This window comes from Coturnix japonica, chromosome 5 (genome assembly GCF_001577835.2).
Source record: "Coturnix japonica isolate 7356 chromosome 5, Coturnix japonica 2.1, whole genome shotgun sequence".
Lineage (NCBI taxonomy): Eukaryota > Metazoa > Chordata > Aves > Galliformes > Phasianidae > Coturnix > Coturnix japonica.
Window position 1 is genome coordinate 30,929,969 of NC_029520.1, and position 17,947 is coordinate 30,947,915.

General features: G+C 39.4%; 1 long non-coding RNA gene across 1 annotated transcript in view; it reads left to right on the forward strand.

Moving 5' to 3' along the window:
* The first annotated feature begins 6,577 nt into the window (after positions 1-6,577).
* LOC107315020 overlaps positions 6,578-17,947 on the forward strand; it is a 29,314-nt gene continuing 17,944 nt past the window's right edge. Inside the window, exon 1 of the long non-coding RNA XR_004307292.1 lies at positions 6,578-6,670. This is a non-coding gene — a long non-coding RNA (uncharacterized LOC107315020). The remainder of the gene's footprint in view (positions 6,671-17,947) is intronic.

A 17,947-nucleotide genomic window follows, 5' to 3' on the forward strand; every position in this document is an offset into this window, starting at 1 on the left:
ACGTGCTCTAAAGTGTTAACTGGCGTGAGTGTGACATGGGCAGATTGCTGAGCGCATCGGAAGGAGTGGAAGGAGCGCATTGATTTCAACGAATGCCTGCAATCGCGTTCCGTGTTGGTTGCGGGCATTCGCTGTTGAACTCTGCTGGGACAGCTGCTTCTAGGTACCGGCCTTCAGGTGGAAGTAAGCTCGCAGGCTTCCCAGCAATGGGCGCGTGGCGAGCAGCGGGCGCTGCGTTGGGGCGGGGCGGCTGCAGGCTGCCTTGGGCCGGGCCGAGCCGCGCGGCTCTGCAGCAGCTGCTCGCGTGGGAGCGCGCGTCGGGTGGGCTTCTTCCTGCGCTTCCAAAGCAATAGGCGAGATGTCCGCCATCCGCTCAGGGATATCCTGCGCTCACCGAAATAGGACGCGTGACCGGGTACGTTAGTGGTAAATATTTGTCGGAGTTTATTTCAAACGAAGTGAGATCACGATCCCCCTCCCGCTATCCCCAGCTCCGTGTCCCACGAGGGCGCGGTCGTTGCTGCCCTCTTGCCGTGCCCTCCACCTGCGTCGTATCACCGTGCAGCATTATCCGAGCAGTAGGGGCGGCCGTCCAGGGCTTCTGTCGGCCTTTCCCCGTTTCGGTGGGGAACTAGAGAGCTGCCAAGGGCCGCGAACATTGCCTCGGGACGGGAGTCCTGCGGTACTCACTGAGGGAATAGCAGTGATCAGTGCTTTCTGAAGAAGGGGAGTTGCTTAATTATTACTATTAGGAGACGTTCTGTAAAGCCAACCAGCTCCTCACAGAAGATGCCGGTCACACGGCCAGTGGCCTGTTATCCTCAGAGCAGTGGTGGTCACCCGATGACCCCCTGGTTCCCTTCCCCATGCCACCTATTCCCTAGCCCCCTCCATCTTCTCAGGCTGGTGCCAGGATCTGCTCCCAGGGTTTAGCAAAGCTGGTGGAACACTCGAGCCTGGCCTTGGGGCAGGCAGCTGCATCACATTGTACTTGGTGCGAGGGAGAGGCAGGAGAGACTGGGAGAAGCTTCATTTTAGCCTGGGAAATACGGGAGATGCTTGTGCTGAGTCACACAGGCTGTCCATTGAGCAGCACCACAGAGCCCCTCTGATTTTCATGTAAAGAGATTTCAAGCTGTGCTGCCTTGGGAAGGTCCCTGAAACATGGGAGTGCTGACATGGGGAGAGGCAACATGCTGCCATGTTGGTGGAGTGCAGGTGTGTGCCCAGCTGGGGGTGGCTGCCAGTGGCAGGAGCACAGGCTGCCTTGGTGGAGCAACCATTCCAGGGCACTTCAGCCCATGGCTCTTGGCAAACACTGCATCACAGGGCCCTTTTTCCTGACCTCCTTGGTCTTGATTTGTTCATACACAACATCACCTGGTGTGTATGAACACATAGGCTGCTTTATATTACTTTCACAATAGTATTTTTTCCTTTTTTCCACCTGAATTACTGGTTTGTCAGTAAATCTAAATAGAAGCATGCCCACTAGAAAATTACATAGGACAAATGAAAATGTTGCAACGAGATGAACAAAATAACACTGGTGGGACCGCTGCCTAGAGAAGCATCTCTCACAGCAGAAGTTTGATGCTAGAGGCAAAGCTGAGCACTGGCGCTGTCAGCCTCCCTGTCAGGCTGCTGAAATGCTCCTTGGCAGCCTCCTGGCCCAGATTACCCTTCCAGACACAGATGAGGAGTTAGTCTATTCTAGAAACTTTGCATATTCTTTTTGGAGTCAGATAGTCTTTATTCACACCCATGGACACGTGCCAGAGCACAGCAGGAGGCCAAGGCCCACAGGGCTGCAGCAGGGTGCAGAGGTGGACGCCCTGCCTGGAGCTGCACAGTCCTAGTCTTGCCAGGAGGGCTTGCTGCAAAGGCCTGCAGTCACATCTGGAAGCAGCACAGAGCTGCACTCTCCGGTGCTCCTGCCTGGCATTCAGATCTCTCCTTTAAGGGCTCAAGCAGGGCAGTTAGCCAGCAGTTCTGGTAGGGAGCAGCCCTTCATCTATTCATAGTTTATACATTTTAGAACTTCATACAATAATTGAAGTGTCCTGCGAGGAGGGAACAGGTGTGAACCTGTTTCCTCTCCTACTGGAGCTTCTTTCACCAGGGACAGAGGAACAGTCAGCCACCTCTTGCTGTGATCAGTCTCCCCTCTGCCCAGCCTCTGCTCTGTGCTTTTATATCTTTTGAAGAGACCCAACTTTATAAGATAAAATTAAAATACAGGATTTTCCTGTAGATTTTAGTACTGTTGTCACTTTGAGACAAAAAAACAAAAACAAAAACAAAATAGTTATAGAAAACATTAAATGAATTTCTTATATATTTTATATATAAATTTTGAAAACATATAAAACTGCAAGGCTTGTTTTGGAAATAGTGAGAGACTCTGGACTTATTCTTATGTGCATAGCTTCAGATATCTTGAAGGCCTTTGTTAGCCAAGAGGTGTATTTTATTAGCATTTTGCAGACATCTTTTTTGTGTGCACAAACACTGAGGACCATTAAATGTTGGGCCTCACGACTGTCTGCTTCACATTCGCTCTTCTGTTTCACTTTGGGCAGCAGTGATGTTGTGAATAGGAGCGCACTGCCAGTCAGATCTTTTCCTTGCGCTGTGAGCTGAGGATGCTGATCTTTGGGATCAGACCCAAGGTAAACCTCCATGCATTTCTAATCCCACTTCAACAGATAGCGCTTCTAGTCTGGGGGTTTGTCTGTCTGTTCAATCAGGAAGCCAGAGGTATAGCTTCCCATTTTGGAAATTTCTTCTTAGAGAAATACGCAGCTCTGGGTAAGTGAGGTGCATTTTTTCTGCTTCACATAAACGTTATGTTAATCCTGAATGGGAAGTGCCCAGTCAGAGCCTGCCTGTAGTCATATGGCTGTTGTTGAACGTGTGGCTTCTGTTATTTCTGGCTCTGCAATTGGTGAACATGCTGTTCCTTCCACTTCCTTTGGTAATGGTCATCTGCACATTTTGAGGGTAATCCAGGGCACCGCGCACACCCCCTCCGGAGCCATTCTTAAAAAATGCATTCTTTGTCTTTCCTTCGTGCACACTTATGTAGGCACACATTGTCTGCAGTGATCCTTAAATGGAAAAGATATTTACTGATCAAGAAAAATGAAGGTACAGTGAATTCAGTTTGTCCACTTTAACCCCTTATATTTGAGGCAGAAGGGAGAAAATGGGTTAGAATTTGAGTTGCTACCTTTTGAATTGTTGCCTTTTCTCTTAATTGCTGTGATAAATGAAGAAAAAAAAAGAAGTAAATAAGGACTATTTGTAAAGAAACACAGCATGCAAAGAACCTCTGTAGCATTCATTTATTGCCCTACCAGAAAAGTACACATTGCCAAACCTGCACAATGCCTGGTTATATTGACAGGCAAAAGGGTATCATTAATGGATTGCCTGGAGTCAGAGTCATAAAACATCGCTTGTAACTCTTATACATTTCATTTGGGATTTTGAATATAACAAACTGATGACAGCCTAATATAGCTTTATTTTATTCACTGAGAGAAAAACAACAACAACAAAAAACCACATAATGATACTTAATCATTGATAAAGTTGGCTGAAGAGAGGTGCTTATCAGTTTAAGATGTGCTTTAATACATTTTAACAGTTGTTAAAACACTTACTAGAAGCTTTTGTTTAGAATATTTAATCAGACTTTTAGTAACAATGAAGTGAACAAGTAGAAGTGTCAGCTGTTTTTTGGAGCTGAATTTCAACTTGTCTCTCACAAAAGCTGTATTTTTTTCCCACGTGGCTTTTCTAGTGCTTCAGGTTTTTCTTTTCTCTCTTCAGTGGAGTTGTGTGAACACAGTTACTTACTGTGGGAAATCCCTGCCACAGCACTGATGTGCCTTATGTCCAAGACATGTGTGGAGACAGACACAGTCACTTCCATAACTGTGTTTCATCCTCAAGTTTGTCACTCACTCTGCTCGGGCTGATGACTGCAGGGCAGCCACAATAAGAGGGCAAAGCACAAAGAGACCACCTGACAAGGATGTAGAGAGATGGTTTCCTTGAAATATAGTGTCTTAAAGCTGTAAATAGAGGTAGGCTAATTGTGTTGCTGAAATACGTGGCTGCCTTTGGCAGCAAAACATTGTTTTTCAGGGGAATGTTTGATAGAAAAGCTATATAAATTCTGCGGTCCCCTAAGGCAACATTGCAGGCTTTCCAGGTTGTGCTCTGTGCTCAGCGTTGTGCTGGGCTAGCAGAAGTTGGTTTGCTGTCTGTGAGGCTGCTCTTTGTTAAGAAGGGCACGTGAGGACCGAGTGGTGCAGCACATGCATTTATTGCTTCAAGTTCGGACTCTCCAGCTTTCTTTGGAAAGAACAAAACTTTGCAAGGAGAGGGAAAATGATAGAATGGCTTCTACTCATGCCACTTTGGGTCAACTAAGTAAAGTGAGTTGCTGTTTGAAGAATATTCAGTATAGTGTTGGAGTAAAGAATTAGTTTTTTTAAAACTCGTTTGAGTGAGTGGTAGCTGTGAGCTACCAGAGATGTCTGGGTTAGTCCCTTCTGTTTTCAAGGGCTTCTATTTCTTTCTTTTAACACTGTATTCTCTCTTGGTAAGTGTGTCTTAAAAACTCATTCAGATCACGAAATCAAAAGAAAGGAAATACTTTCCCCTACAAAAAATCGGAGACTGAAGGGTAGAATAAACAGTGCTTCTTTTATTTGGTAAAAGACTTACTGAATGATGAATAGACATTTTCATTTTCATAAAAAGTGAAAACTTTTTTTTTCCTGTCAGCTATTAATAATTTGAAAGAAATATAAAATATCTGAAGATAAAAAGCAGTGCAGAAATTAGGGATGTTCTGAGAAACAGGTGTTACCGTAACCCTTTGCCACAGAAATTAAATGTACATCAGACTGTAATCTGACTGTCGAGTTCAGAACATTTGGAGAATATCTTAATTGCAGGATGGGTTATGACAATGTTTACCTCCATATCTTTTCAACTCATACCCTTTAAAGAAGTATTTCAAGGCCTTAAACTTTGTACGCTTTGTTCTCAGACTTTTGTTTTAATTCCTTCTGGTTTCATTGAGATTTATTTCCCTTTTGACACTGTTGTCTATGTTGGCTCTTAGAATCTTATTCAGATCATGATATCAAAAGAGAGGAAATATTTTCTTGTGTCTTCCAGCTTGGCAGGAGGACCAGTTAATTCTTCAAATGTGGATGTAGCTTGGGATTTGAAGTTCTTTTTTTATTACCTTAAGTTTGGTCAGTATTTGCAGTCTCTGCATTACACATTTATTTCTATATATTATGACTTGTGCTACTGTGAGGTATGTTACTTCTTTTTATAGTAACAATTCTAACATCAGTGCATTATGGTTAGAGAAAATGGTGGATTCTTGGTTCATTATTGAAATAAAAGTTGAAGTATTTTATTTACATTTGGTCCCAAATTAATTTTTTTTCTCACACCAAATATTAATGAAAAAAATAAACAGGATTTTGAGTTGAAAATACATAATTTTGTTTTGAAACTGTCAATTAAAAAAAAAAAACTCTTGTTCTGAAATGAAACATCTGATCTGGACATACTTGGATTCTCAATTATAGACACTCCTTCTACTGAAAGGCAGAGAATCTGATTCTTCTCACTGGATTTCAGCTTACTTTGTAGAATATCTCTTTACAGTTTCATTTTCTGAGTAAGTCACTACTGATTAAAATTGAAGTTCCTCAGCTGTGTCTGTAGTTTCATGTGTTTGCTCGTATCTGTGACATTCAGTAAGAAATGTTTACATATATTAGCACAGTAGCTGACTCTAATCCAAAGTAATACAGATACTGCCTAAAAACTCAGCTTGTGGGAAGCAGTCAGTATTTCTCAAGGTGGAGAAAATAAATCGGTGAGGAACACTTTGTTTTTCAAAAGTGTGGAGAATTAACATGAACATAAAAATTGTCCAAAGCCTTATGTATGTCAAAAGGGGCGTGTAACTATGAATATAAAAGGAGAACAGATGTGCAGTGGACAGAAAAGTATGGACGCAGTGTGAAGGGCATAGGACACCAATCAGTAAGCAGTTCCTAAGGCTTAATGTTCCCTGGTATATGTCCCCTCACTCTTCTTTTAGAAGCAAGCTTGGGCTCTGCTGTTGAAGCCTGAACTTCTATATGTCCCAACACAGACAGAGGCTGTGAGGTTTGGGATTTGGAAACTTTTGTGCTCCATCTGCAAGGCAGGCCTGCACTGTGATGAAGCTGGGGAAACCACTCTGCTTCTATACTGGTGAATGGGGTTGAAAAGAAAGGTTTTGATCAGCCATATTTGAAAGGTAAATGGAGAGAGTGTGGCCTTCTGGGCAGGTGTCAGTGCCGTGGTTCTTGACTGACCCCTGGCCTCTCGCTGGTGGCAGCCCCAAGCCACAGGTAACTTTGAATAAGTTTGTAAACCAAAGTGTTGTTAGGAAGAAGGTTAACAGTCAATACAAATACATTAATCTGTAGTTAACACTTGTGGGACTCAAACATCACAAAGCCAACTACTTTTTGTTTTTCAGCTGTCTGTAACAAGCATGGCAGTCCCACGTTTTTCTGCATGGATTTGGCTTGCCAAGACATCTGCTTTTATTAGCAGCAGTTGATCTCCCTGTAACGAGGTGAGTGCATTATGGCTTTGTCAAATTTCTTCCCGAGAACAGTACTTCATGTTCAGATTTTCTGTTTATTTCACCCAATATCACACAAAGAGCTGCTACATTCCTTAGAAGTTGATTTATTGCAAGTGTTTCTTGCTGAGATTGTTTTTATTTTTTGTGAATATAAAACTCTTTTACAAAGGAGGATGACTTTACGTTCTCTTTTCTTCTAATACATCTGTTTGGTTAACATCAATTTGCTAAATTCAAGTTAAGTGTCTTCCAGAAAACAACGATGAAGGATATTTTTAAATGTACTTTTAAAAATGTTTCTGATTTGAAAGGAATTAAACGCCTACAATTTCTTAAAGGAACATTAGTAGGAGGTCCATTCTTCATTTTTATAAACATTTTTTCACCTCAGTAAGGCCCACAAGACCTGGGTTAAGGCCAGCGTAGACCAAAAACAAATTGTCTGATACATGTGCAGGACTTAAGGCCAATATAAATGCATCTATGTAATGAATGTTTATGAAAAAAACGGGGAGAACAGTTTCTAGAAGACCACCAAGAAACAGATCACACGTAAACATTTCTTCTGCGTATTTGAGAGAGTATAATTGCAGAGATATGCAGATAATTTTATTTGTAGACTGTTATTTACTTAACGACAGGAGAGAAAGTGGCGTTTTGTTGCCACTCTCCAGTCTGGCAGAAATGTAAAGAATAAACTTTTGTGGTAAATAGAAACATACATACTACTTAAAAAGAAACAAACAAGTTTTGGTAAGGGAAGCCGTTGTTGAAACACAAGTTATTAGAACACAAGAAATATATATCTGAATTTATTATTTAACTTCGTGGTATATCTCTGAAGAAATGTTTAATCATTTTGCAAATGCTGTAAGCTGAACTGATGAAATGTATTAAAGCTACCACTGTGAATGCTCTGCTTCATCACAAGATTTTAATAATACATAAGGTGATGAAATACATCTCAAATATAAGAAAAAAAACCTACCCCCTGCTAGGTAGAAAATGAAAGTGTCAGTGAAAGACCCATAGTCATTTTTATCTGAGTCATTCTGAAGTTCGTGACAATAAGCGCTGCTCTGTATTAGCAAGGGTGGCAGATTTGACTGTTTATTAGAATTAATGTTGTATTCCAACATTCAAGCAGAAATGTCACTCTAATGCCAGCATTTATTGGTATCTGGCGGAATTTGGAGACAGTGAGCTTTTGCTGTTTTAAAATCAAGCACTCTGTGAAGCAATTCTTTTCCCAAAGTGGGATTTGATCTCATTGTCACATCTGGCATATGCAAAGACACGTGTAACTGTTTTTTTCCATGCTTCCAGGAGAAAGAAGCCCACATGAAAAAAAAACAAATGAAAAAACCAAAAAAACCCAACAATCTCTCCTCACAACCCCAGCTCCAAAAAATATGTTGTGCTACAGTTGTCCTTCATTTGCCAAGTTCTATGTTTTGTCCTTTATACTTAGTGATAACACTTTCTTTTCATGTTTCATAATTACTAGCTACAGCGTTAAAGATTTGTTTATATTTAACAATGACCAACGATTAGTTTAGTTAAAATTCTCAGTATAACTTTATTTGTAATCCTGTAGTTCAACCATCGTAAGAAAGTCAGAATCCAAACTGGGATGATTTCATAGGTGCAGAGTTTGCTAATTTTCTCACTAGGAAACTATCACCATTTCTGAGGTTGTTTTGTATGTTGTTGAACAAAATAGATTATTTATATAGTTTATCTCAAGGCCTTGAGTTTTGCTTCATATTTCAAATACAATAAAACAGCCCAATTCTGTGAAGTCTGTCAAAGAAAATCTTGTTAGTTGTGATGTGAATGTGTACTGTTGGCAGATAGAAGTTTTAATGATTGAAATGGAATTAATGGCTAATATTTTCCAAGGAATATTCATCACCACCTTATTTTGGACTGCAAGTTTATCTGATAATTTGTAATTTAATCACCTTTGGCAGTCTCTGCAGTTAATACAGAAGATAAACTTATAATATGACAGTCTTATTCAAACGTGCTTCAGTGAAAATGGGAAAAACAAGCTTTCTTTTAACTTGGGAACCCCTCCCCAGTGTGGTTGATACCTGAAAGAGGAAGAAGGTGATTTAGGAGATGTCAGTCCTCTCTTCCATAAATAAGCACTGTTACTGGTCTTACACATATGACACCATCTGTTGTTTCCTACCACCCTTGTAGGTAACCCTGGGGTTCTGGACACCTGGCTCCACAGCTGGTGAGAAGCAAAGCATTTCCACTTTGTAAATACTGCTTCCACACACAGCTGTAGATAGGAGATGTGGAAAAGGCAGCTCAATGTGTGAGATAACCTGTTCCACTGAAAGCTGAAGTCAGGGTGGGTGGTGGTATAGCATAATCCAGATGACAGTTTTCATGCGCTGTGGAGAGATCAGATGATAGAGGGTTAAGGAACAGGCAGAAAAACGTAAGCTGAATCTACAGATCTTCAGGTGATACACATGTAACAGCAGATTATAGTAAGTAAAGGTATACATATATATATATATATATTTATTTTTTTTTTTATTTTTTTTTTCCCTGTGAAGGTGTTTAGGAAATCTCTGAATGTACTTATGTAAATATATAGATAGATGTATACATCATATATAGATGAATTTATAAAATCTGGAAACTATAAAGGTAAATAATTTATGGATTAACAGAAGGGTTTCAGTGTTTTTAAAGATAACAGGCTAAACAGCATGCAATGAAAATGTTAGCACTAAAAACAAAGGCAAACAAATTTTTGAAAATATTAGCATTAGAGATCAGTTACCATAAAAGTTCGACAGAACCCCATTTAGTTACAGGTGTAATTTTTTTATGTCTGATATTGCTGTGGTAACAAGATGTTACCAAGAGATTGGAAAGAAAAACAGTGAACTGCTGGCCATGAAGGTGAGACCTTATGAAGAGGGAACAGAAAAAGGCAGACAATATGCTGTTGAAAAAAGATGACAAGTGAGATATGGAGGGGAATAAAAGGCAGGAGAGAGAGGACTGAGTGCATAGGATGTATTTATTCTTTCTTCTGCATACTTAACATTTGAAGCTTTGAACTTACTCTGCTCTCCTGAACTGCCTCGAGACTTTTGTCCAACCAGGAGTAATGAAAAGAGTAGGCAGATGTGGTCAGTATTTATTGGCTCAACTGAAATGTAATACTGTTAGTTTTTTAGCTACATGGCAATGAATCAGGATTTTAAAAAAATCCCAAATAGTCTGTGGCTGAAATGTCAATCACACATCAATCTCAGAGGGTGAGTTGTGAAAGAAACACAAGTAATGTAAAATTAGGGATTATAATAGCTAATACTGGTGTTCTGTTTGGGTACAGCAACACCATTTGAACCACTTGTTCTTGCTGCTGGTTTTTGCAGTCTGTCATTCGTCAAACAGACACTCAGAGGCCTTATGGCTATTGAAAAATACATGGAAGAGATGAAAGAAAATCCACTTCTAGGATGAGGGCTTTTGCCCCACTGCTGTTCCCTGGCCTATGAAACTCTCTTTAGTAAAAATAACTCCTTGTGGCATCTAGTTCCCAGGAGTCTGGAGAAGGTAATTGCTTCTGAGAAGGAGGAATAGCACTCATCTGTCAAGTAATAGAGGAGATAACTCCTTAGGAAAATGTTTTATCTCCCTTCTTCAGTGTTTATTTAATGCATATACGTTTACGCAAGTGCATGCTTACTTCTGCAGTCTCTGTAGATGGATGTACATCAACAAGGCTCAAGTAGAGCTTCACTTTCCTATTTTTATGAGCTATGCCTCTGTGTTCCTAAATGAAAGAGGCTTCTTTTCTGTGTATATATGTGTGTGTGTTCCAACTCTTTTCTTTAATTCAGGCACTGCTGCTTATTATTAGAAAAGTGGTTTCAGAGTTACTGTGTTGCTAGCACTGGAAGCAAGTGCTTCTGCTGTTGATAGCTGCCATGCAAAGTGTCTTAGGATAGATTCCCCTCATGAATGCTGGTGAAACCCTGTTGGGTTTGACTTATTACTTAGAAGATGTTTGGTTCAGTGAATTGCACTGAGAGGACAGAGGAACTGAGGACGATTACCTGAAATTACAAAATATCTTCTGTGTGCGTATATTGAGCTTCAGGGACACAGAAAGGAGAAGTATTTTAATGGTTTTTTGGCATTTTGAAATGCCATTGTTCTAATTGAGTATGACAGAAAGACACTCATTCACTCTGCATCATGCATTTTACACATAATTGTTAGACAAGAATGTAGTTTCACAATACCCCTCCTTTTGGGGCAAAACCAGGTTAAAGGAACCTGTGTTTTCCCCTAACATGCTGCTGGCAGTTTGTTATCCTGCACTATTGTTCACCACCACCTACACACAGTGGTTTATGAGGCCATGCTGACATGATCTGAAGTGATCCAGGTTAAAAATAAATCTCCAAAAGGGTCATTTTCAGTGATCATCAAACAGTTGTTGCGGCACAACTGAAGGGGGGAAGCTGCAGCGGAAGAGCAGCACCACACAACCGGAGGTGGGAGAGCAGCTGAAGCCAATGTAGTGTGGTCCTGTGCCAGTAGTCCAGAGGTAGGATGGGCCCTGCTGTCATTAACACCTTTGCAAATATGGTTTTGATCTAATCCTGCTGAAAGCAATAGGCTTCTTGACACTGATCAAGGAAACTGAAAAGGTGGTCTTTCCCTCACATTGACTCACTGAATTGCAAAGGCTGGTTGATCGTTGGCTTTTTTTGTTGTTGTTGGAGAATGCTTTGCAATATATTTCCTAATTAATAATTCTATAATTATCTTATGTGACCCACACTTCTCAGTATTTGTATACTGGGTTGTTTGTGCTGATTGCATATTCTCATGTAAAATCAGAAATCTGAGATAAAAAATGATCAGTTGAAGATATTCTGACATAAATTCCCACAAAATTCACTGCTGATTTGTGTACACAAATAAAGCAGATGCCTGTAAAAAAACTCATACAGGTTTTTGGGTGCATTGAAAATATTTGAGATCTCACCTAAATGTTGGTTTTGTTGTTGTTGTTTTTTTTTTTTTACATCAGAGGGTTTGTTTTGTTTTGTTTTGTTTTTCTGTTTCTGAATCAGAAAATTGTCTAGATAGAAGTTCTGTTTTTTCTTTTCTTCTTTCTGTATACTCATTGAGGCACCTTTTTATTAACTGAGTCTGTGTTTTGAAATATTCTCTTGAGCTGTGGCCCATGTCTTGCATGTCTAAAGTTTCACATAATGGAGAAATTATATAGTATTAAAATTAGAAATAATTATGAATATTCCATTTTGGACAGTAATAGAAAGCTTGCAGAAGTCTATGGGAGCAGGAAACTTGAATTCTCTCAGCTTGTGTGGGCCCTTAGTAAGCAATGTGCACCCTCCAACGTGAATGGCTAGACACATTTAGAAGAAACAGTATAAATTAAAACACAGACCCCAGAGAAACAGAAAATGATGTAGCTCATTTAATTCTGGGTATTAAAGCATGTGTAGTCTTCTAATTTTTCTGTGCAAACTCAGTAATTTAATATGAAGACGCTGACTGCATTGATCTGTTGTAAATGAAGAACTGACATAATTTCCAGCTCCTTTCCCTGTTCCACAGCACTTTTGTGTGATTATATCTTCTGTTTTGGTCTGCAACTATTCATTCTCAAACTTCAATCTGACACTCTCCAGAATCATTTTGCTAAAACATTTGCTCACCCATTTCATCATGCTAAAACTGTCTGCCCTTTGTCTGCAGCAGTTGTGGTCCTTCACAGGTGCATCCAGTACATGGATTCAGAGAAGTGACATATCCTCTTTGTGCTTACATCGGTGATTTCCTCTCATTTTTTGTTAGTCCTGGCTTGTCTAGTAACAGCATTTGGATATTGCATTTAAAGTCAGATTTGCTAGCTGACTAGCAAAAAAAAAAAACAAAAAAAAAAAACATGCATGAAAGCATGCTCATCAAAGCAGCCTGTTGTCTGTGTAGCGGGAAATTCCTCTGTCTTTCTATATTAGCCTCAGGTCGCTCACACCTACTCTGTTGGATCTGAAACAGCTGTATTCTCTTCATGATATTTATAGAGCTCTAGGAAACTGATCCTAGGGATTAAAAAAGTAGACTTTGTATTTGATAGGTGCTGGCCTACGCAGAGGTGTATTTTGATTCCTCCGAACACCCACTGCTCTGATCAAGTGCCATGGGAATAACAAAACATTACAGGATTTGACCTGGGAATAATGGGATGATTTGTGAAATAAGTTGAGAAAAGTTGAGATGCAGATACAAAATTTGGTCCTTGTGCTGTAAGGCTGAGTGTGTATCGGTGTGGATATCAAAATAGTTGCTGCAGTGCTTTTTTGTTTTTAGTGCTTTTCATTGTTTTGTGTTTTAGAGCAGGGCTTATAGTTTTCCTGAAATATGTTTCTCTACTAAAAAGTTTTAAAAAAACAACAAAACCCACAAACCAAACCAAACAAACGTATCCATCAGCTTCCCAGAATCCTTTGGCTCTTGCTCAGGCAGTCAGAATAGTACGGTCTTAAGAACTGAGAACTTAAAATTTTAGTTACAAATTCTCAGTAGCAGAAGCTTAGTGTGCTCTCTTAGACAGTTAGAGTTTCCTTCTTTCCCATCTCCTTTATAAACTGATTAGAAATGCGCTTGTAAATAGCTAATAGCTTAATTCCACTCTCATTATTCTGTTTGTGAGAGAAATTTGCTCTAGAGCTGGACTTGGAGATACTTAATGAAGTGTGGATTATCATCATCTTGAGGGAGGGTATAAAAATTGGCCTAAATTTATGAGTCTCCTTTTTAACTTTCAACTCAGAAATGTTAAGATAAAAGTGAATAGCAGAGTATGCACTTTCAAGATTTCTGGTTAAACTGGGGAATGCTTCAATAGTATGTCATTGTTATATCTCAGCCTTTGGGCTGTGCTGAATGTAAAGCATCATTTCATATGCAACTGACATATAGTGATTACCTATACATGCCAGCAGCTTGTTATTTTGAAAATGAAAATAAATTTTCCATTTCTCATTTGATTCTTTAGTTCTGGTGAAACCCCTTAAATACCTTGAAGCTGAGGTGTTTTTCAGTAAGACCTTTTATGGGAAGGGTAAAGGTTTTGAATTAAATTAATGATTTAAAGAGGAGGACAAGAGGAGGAAAAGTATTTCAGACTTCAGGAAATATATGAGCATGTAAGGGCCAGAAAACAAAAAACAGGAAGGACATGATTGAGATAAGGAGGCCTTGGCCCTAATAGTGAGAAATATAATTAAATGGAGTTTAATAAGAAGCCCACAAGTTCCCTTAGAAGCACAGATGGAGGTGACATACATTTCAGATTTCAGTGTTTTGAAGCAATTGTAAGGTGGAAAGGAAGAATAAAATAGGGAAGAGAAGGGATTTTTGAGTGAATAGTGATTAAATGGCAGAAACTGGTAACTTTTAAGAGGAAAAAAGGCAATTCCCGCATAAAGATTTACTTCACAAAGCGGCACTAGCAATCAGGAATGGTTTTTGAGTTCTGGGACAATTTGCTCAAAGGATACAATTATGTATATTGGTTTAAAATATTTTTATATGAAATGAAATTGCCTACTCTCGGAGCACTCGGAATAAAGCTACAGAGTCATATAGGAATGATTCAGCAGAGGTCTGGAATTTTTGGTCACATAGGGCAAACTGACTTTAATGCAGCTCAGGTGTGATAATGATTCAGTACACTCTGAATTTCAACATCATAGTTTATCTTGCTTTGCAATACCTGTGGTAGATCTCCCTGGTTGCGCTCGCCTCTTTTTTCTTGTTTTTCCTCCTGAAAGAAGGTGACTGTGTGTGGATCTATTTGCAGTCACATCCAGACTGCCCACTGCATTTCAAGGTTACCTTTAGCCTGAAGCAAAGCAGATATATCACTGGGCAGTGAAAATGAGCCATGGGATAACAAAACAGGGAAATAGAATAATTCTTATTCAAATTCAGACTTCACAAATCCAGGCAGCATGCACAGGCATAGTCTATCCTTAGAAACGATCTGAACACATGCATAAAAAGGTCATTATAAGTATGGACATAGTCTGTATGACTAGAAATCAAACTCAAATCTGACTTCTAACTTGAGAGAAAAATGTTTAAATTTCTCAGCTTATATAAAGATGTATATAGTTTCTCTTTATTTTCATTTTTTAATTTTATTTTTTTCCCCAAAGGTAAAATCCAGTGGCACTTCTCTTCTGAGGTTTTATAAATACAGACCCATATGCAAATGTCTTTTTGTAACTAATCCCAGAGCCCTCTGTCTGCCAAACTGCCAGAACTTCGCCCAACAGCTACAAGGCTTGGCAGTGCAAGACACATGCATACATATATGTATGGATTTACAGAACATTCTGCCATCATATTATTCTGTGGTCTGGGGAAAAAAGTGATACTTGAGAGTTTGGTAAATGTTACTAAGAAACTCTTGAGTTACAAAATTGTACCGCAGAAATTAGATATAATTTATGAAATATTAGAGTGTGATGTGTCATTACATTTTTCTGCATTGGTAAGAGGTAGAAAGTAAAAGATGAAATGAATTATTTGCAAGAATCCTGAAAATTACTACTTCCTATAGTTCTTGGATCATTCGGACAAACTGATCTCTGACAGCCGGTTGGAGCTGCGGTCCAGGCGGGCCACATGGATCCTCATCAGTAGCACTGGGGCCTCTAGTCCTTGAGCTCTTTCATCAGCTCTCTGCATCTGAACTACACAGCCTGCCTGTGGGGGACTGAGGCTGTGTTGCTAGCTTTGCTAGTTTTGGAATATCCTGCCTGTGCTTCAGACAAATTGTGAGTGTCTGCACTATTGCATAACTTCTTGTGTTTTCTTGCAGAAGGAAATGGAAGTATTTAGGATGCAGAAATATAAAATCCCCCCTAATCAATTCTCTTAGGTAGTCAGTGAACCAAGACTGTGGAAACACTTGCCCTGATGTTGGGCTCTTTCTCCCACGCTGTACACCTAAGAGCAGGACTAAGAAGTATGCTATATTTTACATATACGTATATGTAAAAAATATGTATATTTTACATATACAGCAGTGGAGAACCATGTGCTTAGAATTGATTCCCCATTTCTAATTTTAGTTTGCTCACGCAGGCATGCTGCTGTGGTGTATTTTAGTGAAATTGTATACCCAAAGGGGGGAAGAAAAAGGCTTCTTATTTTCCCTCTTGGGTCACACAGTGAAAATCTGTACTATTCCTTCATGTTCTTTCTGTTCTAATCACATAACATTCTTAGTAAAGAATTACACTAGTAATAACATTAGTAAATACTATATGAAAAATACCTATGTTCAAAGCATAGTTTTTCAGCATCCAGAAGCTTAGGTACCAAATTATTTCTGTGTGGGAAACTAAAATTTGTGACTGTGATAGATCTATTTGTCTGAATTTTCAGATCCTGGTTCCCTCAACATATTTCTATCCATAGAGGTTGGAAATTATACGCTTTAAAAAAGTAGAAGTCAGTTTTTTATAGAAAGAGCTGAGAAGGAGCAACATATCAGGAGGCAAGATAATAAGGACTGGAATGAAAGAACAGTGGGAAATGTTATGAGGTTAAGTTTTAGCACCATTTCAGTCATTTGTTTTGCTGATTTCAGATAACAAGTGTCAGTAAAGTTTTATGTGAATTTTTTATGAGCATTGTTTCTAGCAGTGATTTGTTCAGTAAGTGGTGGCTAGAATTATTGTCTTGTATGTGAGGCAGAAGCTTTAAGCTGTGGTACTTGGGAAGACTGAGCCTGAGAAATAGAAACTAATGTTGCAGAGAAGTGGTTACTTGTAAAAGGGAAGGTAGATAGTGTAAATGAAACTGTCTCATTTGTGTGGGGAGGGACCCAAGACATGCTTTTTGGTGTAGTTACCTGGCACTCAGTCTGCAACTCTTTTTTTATGTTTCACAAGCTTGTAAAGAAATAGAGCATTTCAGCAGCAGATTTACAAGCATGAGGGAGACAAGTAGTTAAAAATAAGCAGTATATTGAGGCATCTTTAATAAGTTGTGAACTGTGGAGGTAAATGGTAAAGAGTTAGCTTTGCTGAAGTAAAAGGGAGCATTGGCCTTGGCATGTTGCTTCTTTGCTTGAGGAAACACTGGGGCTACTTTCTTCTTCCTTGATTCGCACACTCTTGTACAGGGCTTTGGGGGATGAAAAAGGGTTATCTTGAAGGTAGTTGCCTTTCTGTAGACAGAGTTCCTTGCTGCTCCCTCTGAAACAAATCAGCTCTACATCATCTTAAAGATTGAAATCCTGTTTCTCCATAATTAGAAGAACAAAGCTAAATGAACAGTGTATGTTGAGTGTTAGAATATATTCTTCACTCTTCAAGTACTTGTAAAAATCATGCCATAAGCCCTTGAAGACCACTCTTCTGATTTATCTGGGGATGATTACTACACCTACTATACTGTACCCTCGTGTATATCTGCTAGATATAACTATCCTTCCTAATAAAAAGTCTGAATTAATGTTCTGTTGAAAGCTTGATAGGTATCAGCAGAGCTGGCTCATCAGGGCTTGTTTATATGGAATAGAGATAAGGAAAAAGGAGGGGGGCAATCAGGTGTTAGTCTTTGCTGATTAGAAAGGTGGGAACTGCATCATGTGGCAAGTCAGCGATCCTGCAGAAAGCAGGTTGCTTTACCTGTGACATACCGTCTCCTTTTCAATTAATGTCCTCTCCAAATTGGTTCTTTGTCATTGATTTTCATGCTGTCTGTCAATTCTACTGAACTACTCATTTCCAAAGGACCCCCTGTTTGAAAGAGATTATGTTAAAATAAAAACAAAACTGGCAAAATGCTGTATTTTTACAGCATTTAATACAGGGTTTAGTTATTTTTCAGTTCAAGCAGGGAATAGTTCAAGGGGAGTGAGGTATTAATTAAATTAATATGGGTTACTCTGTGACACTGTTAGCAGTGTTTCATTTTAGTGCAATTATAACCTTTTCTTAAACGATTTACTTAATGTAATTATTGGAGGGAACTCCAATAAACTCAAATAAAAGGAACATATAGAAATCTATAGCTAGTGGGACTGAGGGAGAGAGGAAGAAAACAATGCAGCATTTCCAAAGTTCCAGGAATTAAATCCTATCCAAAGTCATTTCAGAATTTTGGCTCTGGGGGTTGCCTTTTGGAGAGTTCTCTGGAGTGCTGTCTCCAAACACCTACTCT